The sequence below is a fragment of the Echeneis naucrates genome, chromosome 18 (genome assembly GCF_900963305.1).
Source record: "Echeneis naucrates chromosome 18, fEcheNa1.1, whole genome shotgun sequence".
NCBI lineage: Eukaryota > Metazoa > Chordata > Actinopteri > Carangiformes > Echeneidae > Echeneis > Echeneis naucrates.
In genome coordinates, this window is record NC_042528.1 from 10492043 (window position 1) to 10499842 (window position 7800).

Consider the following 7800-nt stretch of genomic DNA (forward strand, 5'->3'; position numbering starts at 1 on the left):
AGTTAAGGAGGAAGTTGGGAGGTGCTAAAAAATCCTCTTTGTTGAATTGTTTTCTCTTTACCACAACACAAGCCATGTAGAGAAATGAAGGCCCTAATTCGTAGCAGACAGTTTATATAGGACACTTATTAATGTGTAATTTCAGCAGTGTTGTCTCATAAATCTGTTGTGTACTTTCCAAATGTCATGATACCAACATAACATCAACCCCTAACTCTAACATTTGATTATTAATGGTGACAGCCAAAATATCAGCAAGGGGCTTTGCTCACTTGACACATAAAACTGTTGCTTTCCTACTTGCATGTAATGCCGCCATCTGTGCATTCCCATGTGTTCTAAAAAATAGATTGGTGTGCTCCCATTTCTGCTACGGAGCCTGGTGACACAACTTCACAGCTTTTGTTAACCTTTGAATTGAAGTGTTTACATTTCCACAGTTTCTCAGCTTCCCTTCTCACATTCAGACTAAATGGGCTTTGATTTAACTGTAATTACTAAAACCCTACTCTCACATCCGCCGCAATTAGATAGACAAAATGGCCCTGCTCCTCCACCTCCACCTCCTGCGCTCCTCACCTTCTCTCCAATTAAACCAAAGAGAGAGGACGAGTAAAGTATAACGGGAAAACTGATCACCTTATCTCTCGAGAATCCATCATTTATGTACATAGCAAGCCTCATGGGACCTTAGAAGGAAGCAATTAGTCCTGTTTTGCCTCCTTGTTGTATGACAGAAATGATCGCCCTGACGATAATCATTATGGCTTTACACATTGGTGTGGGGATCTGTTAGTTGTTTGCCAGGTTCTTTGCATACCCCTCTGTAAACACCAACTGAGGTTTCCATTAGAGAATCTCTGACTCTTGAAGATTCTGGAAGATGATCTTAAGTAATCTCCTACTAAGCCACCCTGCTGGGAAGCATCTGCTCCACTGAGGTAACCTTGATTATCCGTTAGAGAGGTAGAAGGATACTAGGATGCTCTCTGTGTCTGACCTCAATGTCCTGACTTCCCTGTAAAGACGTGTGATGAAGCATCACATTACGATTGGTAATGGTAGATGTAAGAATTAGCTAAAACTGTACAGTTAAACAAGTTTGAGTGATTTTGTGTGGTGAATGTAAATGTCCTAATAATGGGTATACTCTGCACAGCGAGAAGCACAGTGGAAGACGGTCAGCTGGTCCATCTGTCGATCTGTTTCTAGTTTTAATGTGAGATATTCCCAAAACTGGGCAGATTGCCAAGAAATTTACTGTAAATATTTATGATCCCCAGAGAATCAATCTTAATCTCTCTGACCTTTCCTCTAGTACCACCAACAGCCAAAATGTTCCATATGGAACATCAAGGTGTAACACTGATGGTAAATGCACTGAGCTTAGTGAATTAACCCTTTTTGACTTTAATGATCCAACAGTGTTTCCTCTGCTGCCATTTTACTGGCCAATTACTGTTACAGAAAACAAGTATGTAGTATAATTGTAGTATATAATGTGGTATAATTTGTAACAAATTTCTGAAGTATTTCATTTCTTATAACTATTCCCAATAATTTTTAGTAATCTCCATGAATATAATTGTATAGATTGGCTGTAATTAGAGGATGACCCCATCTTTTCTAACATTTATTTGGGTAAATAAAATTCTCTCAGATTGGTTTTATGGGAAGCTCCCTACCACACTACTTTTCATCAGAGAAACAATAGTCCTCATCATGACAGCAGCAGCAACAACAATTTCAACTAAAAAAAACAATCCTGCTAGTTTTCAAGTTTGATTTGACTTCGGTTAGACTTTACAGATAGTCAGGCTTCTTTGTTCAGTAAATTACAGAGGTAATACTTGACTATGGGTGACCTCTAGCAAAGATGCCACTTGAAAACACCTTCCCTAAACTGCAGATTAATGACCTTCCCTTTTCTGATGTTGCACTTCTGATATTGTGTTTCAAAGACCATTTTGATGTATTTTTTCATACTTCTGGTTCCTGTCTGATGTGTACTTTGGCTTATGTCTCACTGACCCAGCCAGCGCCTATATGTTGGCAAGAAATCGCCAGTTACTCGCATATATTGTTATCATAAATAACTTTCAGTACAATACATGTACGAGTAATGCATCATCAAGACAGAATTACATTTGATCCCTTTTATAAATCATCTTCGGCACCTGAAGTCCTCTGTAAATCACCCACACAAATACAACTAAATCTTTCAGTTCTCCAGCAAATATACTGTTACTTTCATCCTCTTGGATAATGCAACAGACTTCTCTAAACCCAATTCATGTGGGTTTTATCACAGAGTTTTGTTCCCTCGCAGGAAGCACTGGCCTGCTGCACCATAATGGAGATACATGACAGTAATTAATGAATCACTAGCAGTAAGCCAGACAAACTGACCTGCCGACAGAAAAGGAAGTAGAAATGTACTAAAGGGACGACTGGGAGGTGAGAGACGACAGAGGAACAGATGGACAGATGTAAAGGATATCACAACGCCGGCTGGAGATGATTGGGCTGCCCCAGTGGGTTTTAATGTGAGGCCCGGCTCTGTATGCATAAAGGGAATTATCCCCATCCAGTTCAATAAAGCAGCTTGTATAATTACAGTGCAGTTTATTAACTGGGGGGAAATTGAATCCTTCAGAGCAACTGTGAGAATGGTAAGAGAAAGAGAAGGAGGAAGATAAGTTGGTGAACAAGGAGGTGAATTATAAAAAGAAGAGCAGGAAAACAAGCATATTGTAGCCTCACTTTTTCTATTATCGCTTTATAGAAAATTAGACTCACAGGCACAGAAGCTACTGTAAAACTCATCTGTATGTGTGTGTGTTATTGTGTGTCTTTTCCCTTGTTTACTATGATTAGCTGCAGCTGGTTTAAAAAATTCAACACGCTGCTCTGTGAGGATAACCCCATCTTGCTCCGTTTCAAATTCAGTTGACAATTGAACTCCATAAACGATAGCCCGGTGACAATTTGACTACCCTGCCCACCCCGAGGTGTCATCTCAGGACATTCTGGGTGGCTGTTTATTGTTGAGTCGTCTCCATTTGGTGTCAACAATCAAAGAGCAATTGTACTGGATAGGCAGCAGCTGCTTCAATGAAATCAGGAAATAATTAGGAGTAACATTTTGTGAACTGCGTGGCATTTCGGTTGATTGCAGTGCTGCCAAAGAGAACATAGAGGAATGAGAATGTGCTGCGTGAGTGTGTGTGTGTTTTTGTATGGGGCATGAATGAATTGAGGACAGACTGTAGGAGAGAGTCTCCGCAAATCAGTTTAATTAAAGAGTACCGATGCATGAGATTAGATCAGGAGCCTATGGTGTAAAGGATATGATTACACAGAGAGAAGCAGATTGGAGATAGGGAAAGAGTTAAAGAAAGAGAGTGAATGATAACAAGAGATTTGGGAAGGAGCTCCGCCACATTGCAGGGGATTCCTGTGGTGCTTGCAGCCCGTGGCGACGCGCAGTATGCCAGTCCCATGGTGCCCCTTAGATTGTCTCAGCACCCAGGGTGTTTCCTGTCTTGACGATGTGGTACCCTCTGTGAGGCGCAACATCTTTGATGCTTAGAGCCTAATTAGTTGTGTCACACACAATCTGGTGACAAGATGCAATATAACTGATGCAGGATACATACACACACACAGATATTACTATTATTACTATTATGTCATATGTTCACACTCTTGTTGGTACACACAAAAATCCTCAGACCATAGGCGCCTTTTTTAATGTCCTGAAATGAAATGCGCTTGTTGTGTGGTCAGTTCGCATTCAAGTCTTTTACAGTCAATCCCATATCTGCTGCAATGTTTGAAACTGGATTCAGCATTATTGCTGTCCTGTTGTAGTCAGTTTATCACCAGCCAGTTTGTATCACTGTCAAGCAACAAAATGTATGAAACTGACTTTTTGGTTTGACTGCTTCTATGTTGATGCTATTTCTGCATGTAAAACTTGAGACCTGATTTCGCTGCAACTTGACACCATTGCAACTATGCTAAATTAGCTTCCTGTTTGAGCTGGTGAAGTGATACTGAAACATGTGAGACATTTAACAAAGCTGCCACAAGGCCGAGAAATGTGTCATCTGCGAGCTTCGGGGTGTTGAACTAGAAATGCCTAAATCAAGTGGACCAACATGAGAAAGTAGTACAGCCTGCCTTTTCCACAGAGGTTGGCATGGTGATGTAGTGACTTTAAGTGAAAGTGCTAAATTACATCTTGAAATTTGTATTTTGGGTAGATGGAAGTGTTGACCTTGAGTTTGTATCAGCAGGTATTTTGTTTTGTTTTGCCCTAACCCTGAACAAACCGAAGGCCATAAAAGCGACACAATGAGAGAATCTCAAGGATGCTGAAAGAGCTGCATCCTAATTGATTGACTGGTTGGGAAGTAAGCTGGAGGATGAGATGGAATGGGGTAAATTTGTAAATTAAAGCTGCAAAAAAGCCAATATTATTTTTGTCATATTCAATATATTTGGGATCTTGAACAGCTTTTATCCAGGCGTAGTCCTGACCATAGCAGCACCACCTTTGAATATGACTTGTGGCCCTTTGCTGCACATCATCACCTTTCTCTCCCTGACTGTCGCATCTCTCTCTTTTTAACTTTAGTTATGTCTCGAAGAGTAAAAATGCCTTCATGCAACCATATTTGATGGTTTGTCGGAATGTCATTTGAAGTGGATGACCATTATCAGGCTGATTTATTGGTATCACTCAAATGACACTATTATTGTTCATCTTGGAAATTTATATACCAGCATCTACATGACTGATGGCTGTGAAGTAATAGGAATATGTCCTGAAGAAAAAATACACTATTATACTTCTATTGCTATGGCTTCTATGGCCTCATTTGGGAGTTGATGCCAACATAAAATGGGAAGGGGAGAAATTGAGGACAAGGAAAAGTAAAGCAGATAAAAGGGAAGGTGAAGTTTTGGTTCTTTTTTCGACTCCTGACACTCATTAGATGGGGTTTTCCGTCTGGTGTGTGTGAGTGAGTGAGCAAATGGGAGCGAGAGCACGAGAGAGAGAGAGAGAGAGAGAGAGAGAGAGAGAGAGAGAGGGAGCAAAGTATACATCCAGCAGGCGAGGCTGATTAGCATTGCGCTCCATGTTCCACTGCTGTGGCTTGAGAGAGAGGGAGGAAGCGAGAGAGCACGGGAGTGAATGGGAGAGAGAGGGATGAGGCGGCAGAAGTGCTTGCTCAGCACTGTGCCAGAGGAAGAAGACGAAGAGAGGAGAGTAAAAAGGAGGTGAGAGTTGTTGTTTCCATATGTTTAGAGATGAATGAGAGAACAGTGTAGGAAAAGACAAGCAATTAGGATAGAAGAAGGTAAGGTATCCCCCCTCTCTCTCTCTCTCTCTCAGATGCACATTCATTCCCAAATTGTCCCTCGCTTTCTTTTTGGGCTGTCCCAGATGAAAGAGACACACAGTAAAATATTTCTGTGGAAGACATTCACAGTTTATTTGAAATGTGGAAGTAACAAAACTTTGGGGCCAAATGAGTGTGAGTAGTTGTTGGTCTCTGTCTGTCTCTGTGTGTTGCTCCTGTGATGGACTGGTGACCCGTCCAGGGTGTACCCCACCCGCACCCATTGTGAGCTGGGATAGGCTCAAGCACCCCCATGATCTGGAAAAGGATAAGCAGTTGAAGATGAATTAATGAATGTTATATCTTTTTCTTACTTGTTCTTTTATCGTAAAATCTAAGCTGTAATCTGAATTAATGTTTGTTTGGTTTTTTTTTTCTTATTTTAAATCTCTTTTCTCCCTAGAGGTATTGTCCATAAACTCACCTTAAATAACATTAACTTAAAATAAATAAACTGCATTTAGTCATGCAGAGCTTGAAAACAAGGCTGATAATGTTCCATATTTTTAACCTTTTAAACAAATCCAACCAACGTCTCACACTTCTTCACACTCTGCATCAGTGGATCGTGCAGAAATCAAATGAGACAAACACATCAGGACAGTGTGTGAGGTACTGAGTCAAATAATGTTAAATGCCAATTTAAAAAATTCCATTTTAATAAAAGATGAGTAATTCCTGCAATAGTTTTTTGACAACAGTGAAGCTCTTTAGCACAAATAACACAATTACAAATCATATGCTATTATGCCATAGGCTGTCTTTCAAAATAAAAGTGAACTATATAAAAAATGTCAACTCATTTCTGATATTTATCTGAAGTGACAATGTTTGCCTGCAGTATGTCAGGTCTCTGTCTGACCTTCACATCAAAATATCACGATTCATATCTTATTGCTGCTATGGCTGCTGTTTAAAAGCAGCACATGTCAAGCTGCGACATGTTTCTCATAATAATGTTGACGCAAATTGATTTGTCCTCTTTCTATCAGCAACTCTGGATGTAATCCAAGAGAAGCACAGAGCAAAAAAGTCCTTCTGGGTTGTTTAAATTCGTCAAGTCATTGTCGAGTCACCCTTCCCTCCAGCCCATTACCCATCTGCTTTATCACACACGCACTCATGCACGGACACACACACACACACACACACACTCACTCTTCTGGAGGATGAAGCCGTCTCACCTGTGTGTTGATATGTGTGTGGACCGAGACAGCAATTGGTCATTAACTAATGCATGGTGGGAGAGCGTGTCTGCTGCTGCTGGCCCCTCTAAGGTTAGAGGTCACTGACACAAAAGTGCACCTTGCTAGGTCGTTTCTGCCTCATCCATCTCTGTCAGACACACAGGCAAGAATGAACATACACACACACACATACAGTACAGATAAACAAGCATTTTGTAGATGCAATGAGACACCTACATAAGTATTCTCAGGTGGGCTGGTAAACATGTGGCTTGTATGTCAGACGTGCACACAAACATGCACATATATGATCATCTGGTGTTGCTCTCACATTAATTTTGTTTGCTAACTTTATTTTGTTTACTCTCCTGGGAGCCTAGTGAGAAAGAGAATGACAGTAACAAGTGTCATGACCTTTGTCGCGTGTGTGTATGTGCGTGCTTGTGGACTTGTCTCATCTTGCCTTCTAAACAAGCGAGGAGTAACACGATCTTAAGATAAACATGCCTGAAGTTAAGCACGCTTAACGTCACGCAGCATTTCAACCAGTTCTATTTTTGATTGTTTACCTTTGATAGACACCACAGGCCACTTGCAAACGGTGTTGACGTTGCTGTATTAACTGTACTGAATGACCTGCAAATAGTCGCTGTCTCCCAGCTCCCAGTTGTGGATTTTCATGAGTCCTGTCAGGTTCATAGAACTGATACCCAAAGCTATTTTTATTCTAGTCAGTTTGATTATGGTCCTGTCTCACTGGTGGAGTAGTTTGGATATGTCATATGAACACTTGCTTTTTTTTTGCCCCCCCCAACCTGTAGAAGGAGATCCAAACTGTCCTAACATCCCAAATAGGTCTCCTTCGTCTGACATGCATGCAAATTTCGGTTTTTCATTATCTAGTGTGACCATACAGGACACAAAGTTGTATCATGCTTCTTACAAAACTGTCCAGCAAATCCAAAAAACAGGAGTACGCTTAAAAATGTTGACGTTATATTAGTTTATGACCTTGCAGACAGTAGATGCCTTTGCGATCAACTTGGTTTAGGACTAAAAGCAAAATTTTTATTTTTTTTTTTGCAACTTCTGCACTTCCATTCCAATTTGAGAATTTGCCAGTTTGTGTCATTTGGGATGTTTCCTTCTCATTTTCATGTCTGATATTTATTTCCTCCACTTGTGCATCACAGTGAGTTATG